This window comes from Tamandua tetradactyla, chromosome 1 (assembly GCF_023851605.1).
Source record: "Tamandua tetradactyla isolate mTamTet1 chromosome 1, mTamTet1.pri, whole genome shotgun sequence".
NCBI lineage: Eukaryota > Metazoa > Chordata > Mammalia > Pilosa > Myrmecophagidae > Tamandua > Tamandua tetradactyla.
The window spans coordinates 61309996-61323463 of record NC_135327.1 but is presented as its reverse complement, the minus strand read 5'-3'; the positions used below and the strand labels follow the sequence as shown (position 1 = coordinate 61323463).

Genomic DNA, 13468 nt, shown 5'->3' with positions numbered 1-13468 from the left:
GCAAGACAGGAATCCGCTGTGCCATAGCACCCACAGTCAACAAGCCCTGGTTGAAGGGCACCTGGAACACATGACCATCACAAGCCAGGTAGATGACCCCCTCAGCCCACTTACTCACCAAAGTATCACAGTGGAGTGTAAAGGTTTTACTATGTGGGTTTTGGCTTTTTCTGTTCACCAAAGACAGAATTTCTAAAGGCATCATACAGTGGCAGATCTGACTTTTTAAAAACTGTTTAAAAATAATTATAGAGGGCAGGCTATGGTGGCTCAGTGGCAGAGCTCCTGCCTGCCATGCCGGAGACCTGGGTTCAATTCTTGGTGCCTGCCCATGTAAAAAAATAAATAAATAATTATTATTATAGATTTTAAGTTGGGAAAGATGAACTGGAGCTCCCAGGTACCCTTCAGCCTTCCTAGGAACTGGCTTTCTTTCCCACAAGAAGCAGGTGGGGACAGGTGGGGACAGTGGAGACAGGTGGAGGCAGGTGGGGGCTGGTGGCTCTGTTCTGAGGGCAAGGGTGGCTGACATCACAGACCTCCCGCAGAACCAGGACCCTTGAAGGCTCATCATTCCATTCATTCAACAACTATTCCACTCGTTCAATAACCTACTATGTGCCAGCAACTGTTCAGTGCACAAAACAATGTCCCATGGATCTTACCTATAGTAAGATATTAAGTCTAAATACATTTATGAAATAGGATATTAGAAGGATTAAGCGTAGTGGAAAAATTAAAGCAGGGAAGGGAAACAGGAAATAAGCAGAGGGTTGAAATTCAAAGTGGGGTAGTCACAAAGGCCTCATAAAGATGGAAGGAAAAGGAAGTGAATCATATGGCTCCCTGGGAAGAGTGCTCCCGGCAGATCCTAGGACAGAGCTGGGAGTTCTAAAGGGTCTGGCAAGGAGGTCAGTGTGGCACAGGGAGCCAGAGGAGGGCAAGCAGTAGGAACTGGTCAAAGAGTTAGAGGACTCAGACACTGGAGGCCCCACCTGACCTGACCCCACACACCCACTAGAAGCAGGCTGCCCCAGCCTGCTCCCTGCTGTCCTTCGCGTGGCTCCCCACCATCCCAGAGCCAGCCTGAGCCCTAAAACACCGACAGGTCAAAGAACTGCATGTGCTCAATCATAACGTTTCCCAAAGCTCTTAAGTTCTGGTTTTAACTTCATTTCCTGGTTGGCAGAGTACTCATTCCTGAAACTTAACACAATATTTAAAAATTAGAGAGTAAGAGAGAAGCAAATAAATGAACATAAAATCTTAATTTTGTCTAGAGTCCCGCCTTCAGGCAGCCATGGTTTTGCTTCCAGGTTCCTTTTCCTGTATGCCACAACTGAAAGAATTTTTGAGAAATTATCGTTCAGCCATATGAAAAAGGGATTCCCTAATTCACATAAAAAGAACAAGTTAGAACCTGAATGGATGAACAGTTAATACTTTCTCTTCAAGAGCAGAATACAAAGCACTGCTTAAAATAATGTCTTTACAGGGCAGATAAAACAATCATCTAGAATTTACAATGAACCTTTAAATGACTCATTTGCCCTGCTTTAGGGGCAATTTTCAATTCCCCAAACTACAAGCAGAATGACCTAGAGACGGTATTCTGGCTCCTCCAGCTCAGTGTTAACCTTGTCAGGGCCCCACGGGCAGCAACACGGCCCGCGTAATCACCGGGGTGCTGGGAGGAAGAGGAGGGAGCCACTAGGGGAAGCATCGAGGTAGCGCAGGCAGGACCCCCACAGGGGACCCCACCCCTCCCCCGCCGTGGAGAACCTCTGGCTGAAGGACAGTTCTCCTCAAACGAGGAAGTAACACGCTGCAGGGAGACCCAATCGCCCGGCGACACGAGCGCCAGCTCAAGGTAAACTCTGCGCCCCGCGCACAGATTACACCGGGGGCATGCGCCTGGGCAGGCATGGGCCCGCGAGGCCGCAGCTCCCGGGAATCCGCGCCCCTCCGGCACGGCCGCTCCGGCACAGCCCCTCCGGCACAGCCCCACGGGCACAGCCCCTCCGCGCCGGCCCCCATAGCCCCTGGCAGGCCCGCCCGGCCACCCCCGCGGGGCGCAAGCTTCGGCCGCGGCCCAGACCACTCCTCCCCGCGCCGCCTCCCCCAACCCCAAGAGAGGCTCGCCCGGCCCGGCGCCTCGGCAGCCACAGGCCCGGCCCCCGACGCCCGTGGGAGGTCGGGGGGGCCCGAGAGACGCCGTCATCTCCGCCCCCGCCCATGCCCGCCCGGGCCCAACGGGAGGCACGGCCGGGCCGCCGTGAGCTCACCTGTCCGCGTGCCCGCCTCCGGCCCGCTGCCCACTGCCCGCTCCTCGCTCCTAGCTCCTGCGATCCGGGCGCTGCTGGGCAGCCGGCGAACGCGCTCCTCAGATGGGGCTGCACCTCCGAAACCCCGGGCGGCGGCGGCAGAGGGCGCGGGAGCGGCAGCGAGGACGCGCACGCTCACGCACGCACCCGCAGCAGCGGGCGCGCCCCTGGAAGGACGTACGCTCCGGCGGTTCAGAGGGGTGGGAGGGGCGGATGCCTGGAGCAGCGGACAGAGGCGCCGCCCTTGTGAGTGGGGGCGAGCTACAGCCCCTGTGCCGCCCGGTAGAAGTGCAAGGTCCGGTCTTGAGGCGCACGTCAAGGCTGAGAAAACGTAATTGTCCTTATCAAAGAATGGGAGAGGGGGCTGCTGGTGCGAGGGGCCGAGGAGGCGACGCCTCTGAGCCCATGTTGTGGGACTGTCCAATCCCGGCAATGCCACCGCCATTCCAGCCGCCCTCCCAGAATCAGCTCCAAGTGCCAGTCCCGGTTGAAGAAAGGAATCGCCCTGACCCAGAGTCAGATCCCGACCACTGCGCGTGGTGGGACAGCTACCACCCACTAGGGCCACCCTGCGCTGCCAGCGCACTTACGTGCTACTTGTGTGTTTGTGTTTTATTATTTTAATGCAATTTTATTGATATATATTCACACACCATGTAATCATCCGAAGTGTACAATCAGTGGCTCACAGTGTCATTATATAGCTGTGCATTATCATCACAATCGACTTTTCTTTTTTGTGAAAAATAACATTTATACAAAAAATCAATAACTGCAACAATTAATTGTAGAACAGATTTCAGAGTTTGGCCTGGGTTACAATTCCATGATTTTAGGTTTTTATTACTATCTACTCCAAGTCACTGGAGACTAAAAGAAATATCAACATAATGATTCAGCAGTTATACTCATTTGTTAAACCCGACCTTCTCTGTATAACTCCACCATCACCTTTGATCTTTCCCCCACTTTTTAGGGGTATTTGAGCTATGCACCTTCTAACTTTTTCATGTTGGAAGGGGCTGTCAATAATATGGGGTAAAGGGATGAAACTACTTGATGAACTGGAGAGTCTGGCCCCTCTGCATTTCAGGATTTATTTGGCCTAGGAACCCATTTGGAGGTTGTAGGTTTCTAGAAAGTAATCATGGTGCATGGAACCTTTGTTGAATGTCAGACAGAATTCTAGGTGTTCTTTAGGGTTAACAGGAATGGTTTGGGTTGAGGTTTAGTAAACCATGGTAAATAGCACTGTCTAGCTGAAGCTTGTATAAAAGTAGCATGGAGTAGCCTCTTGACTCTATTTGAACTCTCTCGGCCACAGATACCTTATTTATTACACTTTTCCCCCTTATGGTCAGGGTGGCATTGTCAATCCCATGTGTCAGGGCCAGGCTCATTCCCCGGGAGTCATATCCCATGTTGCCAGGAAGACTCTCACCCCAGGATGTCATGTCCCACTCAAGAGGGAAGGTAATGATTTCCTTGCAGAGCTGGGCTTAGAGAGAGAGAGGCCACATCTGATCAACAAAAAAGGTCCTCTGGGAGCAACTCTTAGGCATACCTATACATACACTTAGCTTCTCCACTATATAAATAAGCTTCACAAGAGCAAGCCTCAAGATCAAGGACTTGACCTATTGACTTGTGAGTCCTAATGTTTGACAATACCAGGGATTTCCCTGGTGGTCAAATTTAATATTTCTCTATTTTCTCTTCCATCACTCAAAGAACTCTGCCAATGCTTTTTTCTTTTAACTTTTTTTATTGGACAGTAAAACATATATACAAAGCCATGAAATAAAAAAAATTAGTAGTTTTTAAAGCACTCTTCAACAAGTGGTTACAAGAGAGGAGCCAAGATGGCGTCTTAGCGAGGAGTGGGATTTAGTTCATCCTCCAGAGAAGCTAGTAAATAGCCAGGAACGGTACGGAACAACTGCTGGGGCCGTGTATGTGACCAGACACACAGCATACCCCTTTCTGGACAAGCTGGATGGGCTGCGAGCCCACCCAGAACCGTGAGTTCTCCAAGCTGCAAGAGCTGGTGCCCCTCCTCCACAGACTGCTTCTGAGAGGGGATAGGAAAGAGACTTTACTAGTAGCAGGGGCTGAGTACAACCAAGCTCCAATTGTGGAATTAATTAACAGATTAGGCCCTCAGCTCACCTGAACCTTGAATAAAAGCTGAGGTTGCTGGTTTATGCCCCAGTGGAGAGGTGGCAGGGCTGAAGGAAAAAAAAAACAAAACCAGAAGTTTTTTGGATAGGACAGCACAAAATACTTGAAAGGGTCTGGGTGCTGAAGGAAAAGAGGGGGCACATAGGATCTGGAGATACACAGAGCAACATACCAATTTAAGCTCTTTATTGGCAAACCTGAGGAATGGGGGTCCTGCTCTGAAAAGGATTTTTTCTTTTCTTTTCTTTTTTGTGGCTGTGTTCATACAGCCTGACTGCTCTTTGGATACAGCTGCAGGGCTTCTCAGGCTCCAATTGCCCCAGGCATGGGCAGAATTAACCTTGTCTGAGAGTTTCTCTGGAACTGTGCCTTCCCCAGGAGAGGGGTGGGGCCCAGTTCAGGTGGAATCCCTCCCTCAAGGAGTTCAGACCCCAGGATCTGGAAAACTAAAGCAATTAAAGCCAGCCTACAACCTCTCCCCTGTCTCAACCACACCCCCAGCAGGAAGAGTCTGCTGAAGTTAAAGGTACCACATCACCTTACGCTGGTGAGACCCGCAGGCAGACAAGCGCCACACACTGGGCAGGATAAGAAAAACAGAGAGTGCAGAGGCTTCATAGGAAAGTCAACCTGCTGGGTCTCACCCTCAGGGAAAACTGATGCAGGTGACTCCTCCTGATAGGAGGCCAGTTTAGGTCTAGGAAAATCTGGCTGGGGTCTATAATACCTAAGTAGACCCTCATAATGGGGGGGAAAGGCACCAAACACGCAGGGCAAGAGACAAAAAAAGAATTTTGTTGAGGATTTTTACATCTATATTTGGTAGACTGGTCTGTCGTTTTCTTTTCTTCTAATATCTTTGTCTAGCTTTGGTATGAGGGTGATGTTGGCTTCATAGAATGAGTTAGGTAGCTTTCCCTCCTCTTCAATTTTTTTTGAAGAGTTTGAGCAGGATTGCTACTAGTTCTTTCTTGAATGTTTGGTAGAATTCACATGTGAAGCCATCTCGTTTTGGATTTTTCTTGTTAGGGAGCTTCTTGATCACTGATTCAATTTCCTTACTTGTGATTGGTTTGTTGAGGTTGTCTATTTCTTCTCAAGTCAGTTGGTTGTTCATGCCTTTCTGGGAAGTTCTCCATTTCATCTATATTGTCAAGTGTATTAGCATAAAGTTGTTCATAGTATCCTCTCATTACCTTCTTTATTTCTGTGCGGTCAGTGCTTATGTCTCCTCTCTATTTCTGTTTTTATTTATTTGCATCCTCTCTCTTCTTCTTTTTGTCAGCCTTGCTAAGGGTCCATCGATCTTATTGGTATTCTCATGGAACCAACTTCTGGTTTTATTGATTATCTCGATTGTTTTCAATTTCATTTATTTCTGCTCTAATCTTCATTATTTCTTTCCTTTTGCTTGCTTTGAGGTTAGTTTGCTGTTCTTTCTCTAGCTCTTCCAAGTGGACAGTTAATTTCTCGATTTTTGCTCTTCTTTTCTGATATAGGTATTTAGGGCAATAAAATTCCCTCTGGCACTGCCTTTGCTGCATCCCACAAGTTTTTTATTTTATGAAATAAGTATATATTTTTTTTATTTATTTATTTTTAAACATATGATCATTCCGTTCTACATATATAATCAGTAATTCACAATATCATCACATAGTTGCATAATCATCATCAGAATTTCACAGAACATTTGCATCAATTCAGAAAAAGAAATAAAAAGACAACAGAAAAAGAAATAAAACAAAAACAGAAAAATAAATAAATAAATAAGTTATACATACCATACCCCTTACCCCTCCCTTTCATTGATCACTAGCATTTCAATCTAAATTTATTTTAACATTTGTTCCCCCTATTATTTATTTTTATTTTACATGTTCTACTCATCTGTTGACAAGGTAGATAAAAGGAACATCAGACACAAGGTTTTCACAATCACACAGTCACAATGTGAAAGCTATGTCATTATACAATCATCTTCAAGAAACATGGTGTGCTGGTTTGAAAGGAAGTATGCCCCCTAAGAAAAGCCATGTTTTAATATAAATCCCATTTCATAAAGGTAGAATAATCCCTATTCAATACTGTATGTTTGAAACTGTAATCAGATCATCTCCCTGGATGATGTGATTTAGTCAAGAGTGGTTGTTAAACTGGATTAAGGGACGACATGTCTCCACCCATTTGGGTGGGTCTTGATTAGTTTCTGAAGTCCTATAAAAGAGGAAACATTTTGGAGAGGGAGACTCAGAAAGAGCAGAGAATGACATAGCCAGGAGAAGCAGAAAGCCCAGAAGCCAGTGACCTTTGGAGACGGAGAAGGAAAATGCCTCCCGGGGAGCTTCATGAAACTGGAAGCCAGGAGAGAAAGCTAGCAGATGACACCATATTTGCCATGTGCCCTTTCAGCCGAGAGAGAAGCCCTGACTGTGTTCACCATGTACCTTCTCACTTGAGAGAGAAACCCTGAACTTCATCGGCCTTCTTGAACCAAGGTATCTTTCCCTGGATGCCTTAGATTGGACATTTCTATAGACTTGTTTTAATTGGGACATTTTCTTGACCTTAGAACTGTAAACTAGCAACTCATTAAATTCTCCTTTTTAAAAAGCCATTCCATTTCTGGTATATTGCATTCCGGCAGCTAGCAAACTAGAACACATGGCTACTGGAACACAGCTCTACATTTTCAGGCAGTTCCCTCCAGCCTCTCCATTACCCACAAGTTTTCATACGTTGTGTTTTCATTTTCATTTGCCTCAAGATATTTACTGATTTCCCTTGTAATTTCTTCCTTGACCCACTGGTTGTTTAAGAGTTTGTTGTTGTGCCTCCGTATATTTGTAGATTTTCTAGCCTTCGGCCTATTATTGATTTCAAACTTCATTCCTTTATGATCTGAGAAAGTGTTTTGTATGATTTCAGTCTTTTTAAATTTATTGAGACTTGTTTTGTGACCCAGCACATGGTCTATCCTTAAGAATGATCCATGAGCACTTGAGAAAAAGGTGTATCCTGCTGTTGTGGGGTATAATGTTCTATAAATGTCTGTTAAGTCTAGCTCATTTATTATATTATTCAAATTCTTTGTTTCTTTATTGATCCTCTGTCTAGATGTTCTGTCTTCTGTCCATTGATGAGAATGGAGAATTGAAGTCTCCAACTATTATGGTAGATGTTTCTGTTTCTCTTTTCAGGTTTTTCCTCATGTATTTTGAAGCACTCTGGCTTGGTGCATAAATATTTATGATTGTTGACTTGTTCCTTTTATTCATATATAGTGTCCTTTATCTCTTTTAATTGTTTTACATTTGAAGTCTAATTTGTTTCATATTAGTATAGCTACTCCTGCTCTTTTCTGATTGTTCTTTGCATGAAATATCTTTTCCCAACCTTTCACTTTCAACCTATGTTTATCCTTGTATCTAAGATGCGTCTCCTGTAGACAGCATATGGATGGGTCCTGTTTTTTTTTTTAATCCATTCTGCCAGTCTCTATTAGTTAGGGTTCTCTAGAGAAACAGAATCAACAGGGAACACTCGCAAATATAAAATTTATAAAAATGTCTCATGTGACCACGGGAACGCAGAGTCCAAAATCCACAGGGCAGGCTGTGAAGCCAACAATTCCGATGGAGGCTCTGGATGAACTCCACAGGACAGGCTTGCTGGCTGAAGCAGGAAAAGAGAGCCTGTCTCTTCTGAATCCTCCTTAAAAGGCTTCCAGTGATTAGACTGAGCATCACTCATTGCAGAAGACACTCCCCTTGGCTGATTACAAATGGAATCAGCTGTGGATGCAGCTGACGTGCTCATGATCTAATTCTATGAAATGTCCTCATTGCAACAGACAGGCCAGCACTTGCACAACCAGACAAACAGGTACCACCACTTGGCCAAGTTGACACATGAAGCTGACCATGACACAGTCTATGTCTTTTGATTGGGGAGTTTAATCTATTAACATTTAGTGTTATTGCTGTACGGGCAGTACTTTCTTCTACCATTTTGCCTTTTGGATTTTACATGTCATATCTAATTTTTCTTGTTTTTACCTTTATTGATAGTCTTCATTTCTACACTTTTCTCCACACCTCTCTCTCCTATCATTTTGTATGTCTCTAGTGCTCACTTTAGTATTTCTTGCAGAGCCAGTCTCTTGGTCATAAATTCTCTCAATGATTTTTTGCCTGAAAATGTTTTAATTTCTCCCTCATTCGTGAAGGACAATTTTGCTGGATAGAGAATTCTTGGTTGGCAGTTTTTCTCTTTTAGTATCTTAACTATATCATCCCTCTATCTTCTCACTTCCATGGTTTCTACTGAGAAATCTATGCACAGTCCTATTGCGCTTCCCTTGCATGTGATGGATTGTTTTTCTCTTGCTGCTTTCAAGATTCTCTGTTTCTCTTTGACATCTGACATTCTGATTAGTATGTGTCTTGGAGTATGTCTATTTGGATCTTTTCTGTTTGGCATACACTGCACTTCTTGGGTCTGTAATTTTTAGTCTTTCATAAGAATTTTGGAAATTTTTAGTGATAATTTCATCCATTAGTTTTTCTCCTCCTTTTCCCTTCTCTTCTCCTTCTGGGACACCCACAACATGTATATTTGTGTGCTTCATGTTGTCATTCGATTCCCTGAGTCCCTGCTCATATTTTTCCATTCTTTTACCTATATTTTCTTTTGCTTGTCGGATTTCAGGTGTTCCATCCTCCAGTTCACTAATCCTGTCTTCTGCCTCTTGAAATCTGACATTGTAGATTTCCATTGTTTTTTTCATCTCTTCTACCGTGCCTTTCATTCCCATAAGTTCTGTAATTTGTTTTTTCAGACTTTCGATTTCTTCTTTTTGTTCATTCCTTGCCTTCTTTACATCCTCCCTCAGTTCACTGATTTGTTTTTGATGAGGTTTTCCATATCTGTTCGAACATTCTGAATTGTTTCAACTCCTGTATCTCATTTGAATTGTTGATCTGTTCCTTTAACTGGGCCATATCTTCAATTTCTGAGTATGATTCATTATTTTTTGCTGACATATAGGCATTTAATTACCTTAATTAGTTTATTCTGGAGATTGTTTTCACTTTTTTTTACCTCGGATTTTCTTGCTGGATGACTTTGTTGTCTATCTGTTATTTGTCATTCAGTTCAGCTTTTTCTGGACAGCTAGCTTAGGTTTTGTTTTAACAGATCAGAATTTTTCAGTTGTTTTCTTGTCTCTTGCCCTGCATCTATGGTACCTTTTTCCCCCCATTATGAGGGTCTACTTGGGTATTATAGGCCCCAGCCAGATTTCCCCAGACCAAACTCGCCTCCTATTAAGAGGAAAGAGTCAGTTTTCCCTGAGAGTGAGACCCAGCAGATTGAAAGGCTTTCCTATGAAGCCTCTGGTTTCTGTTTTTCCTATCCTGCCCAGTGTGTGGCGCTTGTCTGTCTGCGGGTCCTACTAGCATAAGGTGATGTGGTACCTTTAACTTCAGCAGACTCTCCCTGTTGGGGCATGGTTGAGACAGAGGAGAGGTTGTAGGCTGGTTTTAATCACTTTACTTTTCCAGGTCCTGGGGTCTGAACTCCTTGAGGGAGGGATTCCACCTGGGCTGGGCCCCACCCCTCTCCTGGGGAAGGCACAGGTCCAGACAAACATTCAAACAAGCTTAATTCTGCCTATGCCTGGTACAGTGGAGCCCAAGAAGCCTTGCAGCTGTATCCAAAGAGCAGTCAAGCCATAGAAACACAGCCACCAAAATGAAAGAGAAAAATTCCTTTCAGAGCAGGACCCCCATTCCTCGGGTTTGCCAATGAAGAGCTTAAGTTGGTACGTTGTTCTGTGTATCTCCAGGTCCTATGTGCCCCCTCCTTTCCTTCAGGACCCAAGCCTTTCAAATCCAAAAACACCTCTCTTTTTTTTTTCTTTTTCCATCAGCCCTGCTCCCTCTGCGCAAAGTAAAAACCAACAACCTCTGCTTTTACTCAAGGTTCAGCTGAGCTGGGGACCTATTTTTAGTAGTCAGAATTAGTTAATTAATTCCACAATTGGAGTTTGGTTGTGCTCAGCCCCTGCTGCTGGTAAACTCTCCTTTTCCCTCTGGGAAGCAGCCTGTGGGGGAGGGTCACTGGCCACCACGGTTTGGGGACCTCACGGTTCTGGGTGGGCTTGCAGCTGGTCCACCTAGTCCAGACTGGTGTATGCTGTGTGTCTGGTCACTGACGTGGCCCCAGCAATTGTTCTGTACTGTTCTTGGCTATTTATTAGGTGCTCTGGAGGATGAACTAAATCTTACTTCTCACTAAGCCGCTATCTTGCCCCCCTCTCTCCTCTAGTGTTTTACTTTGGTTATTAGGCAGGGCTATATCTGTCTGCATTGTAATATGCTTAGTGATCTTATGCAGGAGAGGTGGGTTGGGCTGCACTTGGTGTGGGGGTGTGGGACAGGTACATGCACTGGGGGCTGGTGGGGTGGGGGAGCTGGAGCGCTGGGAATGGGAGTGGGTGACAGAGTTTGGGTGCAAGGGGTGTGGGGTGAGTCACTGGTCACAGGGCTGTGCTAGTGAGGGTAGTGTGCCCAAGGAATGCAGCCGGGCTTGCTACCTAGATCCGGGCTCCCATCCGTGCACTCCCGTGGGCTCCACATCAGGCTCCAGCTTTCTAGCTCTCAGTTCCTCAGCCTCTGCAACCAGGGCTTCCCCATGTGGTGCAGAAGGTACTCCCAGGTCAGGCGCACTCCCAAATCGCCGCCTCAGTTGCCCTCCTGTCCCTTCTCTAACTTTTCCATAGAGCAGGGCTAATCTTGAGCTACCCTATTTGATCATCTTCATCCCAACACCTTATTATCAGCTTAACATACTCTGGGATGTACCTGGGCACTACACCAAGCCATACAGGACTACAGGCCCTCATTTCCATTCTGGGCTTCCTGTGCCTGGGTTGTTTAAATGAGCTATCCAGACAAGTTGAGCTAGACTATGTGCCACAGAAAATTTAGGTTCTGGACAAAATAAACCTTTCTTCCTTTGGCCTCATAGACTCGGTGAAGTTCTAAAATGTTTTCCTTACTCCTGTAAGGAAATTACCTTAATCCTGACCTGATTGACTCTACTCTTATCTCTAAACATGAGGTTATACATATATAGCACAGCCTCTCAAAATCTAGAAATAACAATTAACACTCCAGACTAAATGTGACTGCTATAAGAGTGTACAATCTAGACGCCAATGTTCTTATAAGTATTTTCCAAATAAGACCATACAGTGATTACTCTTTTGTTTTTGGCTCATTTTGCCTCAGAAAGTGTCCCACAGGTTCATTCACAATGTTGCATGCCTCACAACTTCATTCCTTTCTACAGCAACACAATATTCAATCTACATGCCACTTATAATCCTAGGAGCCACCCAAATGAAACTCAGTGATACATGGCCTCCTCACTTCCACTCTTGCCCACTTAGTTATCTTCTATTGAGCAGCCAGTAATCTTTTTAAAACATAAAGCAGATGACATCCAAATCTTCCCACGATGCAGTGAGTAGAATCTAAATTCATTGCCAATTGCTTACAGGCACAACAGGATCTGGTCCCTGCTTACCTCTTACAGCTGCCATCAGGCCAGCCTTTTTGGTTCCGGGATTACCAAGCTTGTCCCAGGCTCAGGGCCTGTAAGCAGTGGAGTGCTCAGGAAGCCCCCTGTCAGTCATGCAACTGTGGAACATATGAAGCTGAAAGACTTCAGACCAGAACCAATGGAGGAATAAAAATGGGCCTGGCGCCAATTTCAGATGGAAGCTGTGTTGTGATTGGGTTGGGAGCTGCATGAATGAATAAATGAACTGGGACTGAAAGAAGTCCCTCCTTGACTCAACAATTCCACTTTAGGGATATTCTTCCTAAGAAAATATTCCTCAGTACAGAAAAAGCTGTATGCACTGAGATGTTGGTGATCCTGTTACTTATAATGTGAAAATGGAAAACTACTGTGCTGGTTTGAATCTGTGGTGGACCCCAGAAAAGCCATGTCCTCTAATCCTCATTCAATATTGATGGCTGGGAGTTTTTGGATTATTCCCATGGAGATGTGGCCCATCCAGTTGTGGGTGGTAACCTTTGATTAGATGATTTCCATGGAGGTGTGTCTCCACCCATCTAAGGTAGGGTTGCTTACTGGAGCCCTTTAAGAGGGAACCATTTTGGAAAGAGCTAAAGAGTCTGTGCAGCCAGAGATCTTGGAGATGAAGAAGGAAAATGCCCCCAGGGGAGCTTCATGGAACAAGAAGGTGGGAAAGAAATCTAGCAGATGCCGCCATGTTCACCATGTGCCTTTCCAGCTGAAAGAGAAATCCTGAACATCATAGGCCTTCTTGAACCAAGGTATCTTTCCCTGGATACCTTAGATTGGACATTTCTATAGCCTTGCTTTAACTGGGACATTTTCACAGCTTTAGAATTGTGGACTTGCAACATAATAAAACTCCCCTTTTAAAAGCCATTCTGTTTCTGGTATATCACATTCCAGCAGCTAACAAACTAGAACAACTACCAACTGTACAAGTAAGCCTACTTAATGGAATACTATCAGTCATTAAAAATATATACAAAGACTACATAGTAGCACAGAAAATGCTTGTGATTCCTCAACGTACAATGAGCAAATGCATCACAAATAAGGAATGATTGCAAATATGGATAAACAAGCTAACCTATTCAGAAAATATAAGACTGAAAGAACCCCTCCCAAATACTGATAGTGAACAGTACTTTTGGAGAATTTCAGTGATGCAATTCCAAGGTCTCAGGCCTGTGTGAAGTGTTTTACATGCTTTATATCCTTTAATTTGAAGAGGCAAATATCATTATCTGCATCCTCAAGAAAAGCAAAACTGAGGCTTTAGAGAAACAAGCATTGCTGCTTCCTCATCAATGCAAAACCCACTAATCGTGCTCAGTCCCACTTCTCGGCCT

General features: G+C 44.8%; 1 protein-coding gene across 6 annotated transcripts in view; it reads right to left on the bottom strand.

The window, feature by feature from the left end:
• The window catches only part of DNAJC5 (DnaJ heat shock protein family (Hsp40) member C5), a 67253-nt gene extending 64819 nt beyond the window's left edge, over positions 1–2434 (bottom strand). For all 6 annotated transcript variants that reach the window (XR_013158243.1, XM_077117568.1, XM_077117562.1 and 3 more), the window contains exon 1: positions 2286–2434. The gene's annotated coding sequence lies outside the window, so the exon portion shown is untranslated. The remainder of the gene's footprint in view (positions 1–2285) is intronic.
• Between the last annotated feature and the right edge of the window lie 11034 nt (positions 2435–13468).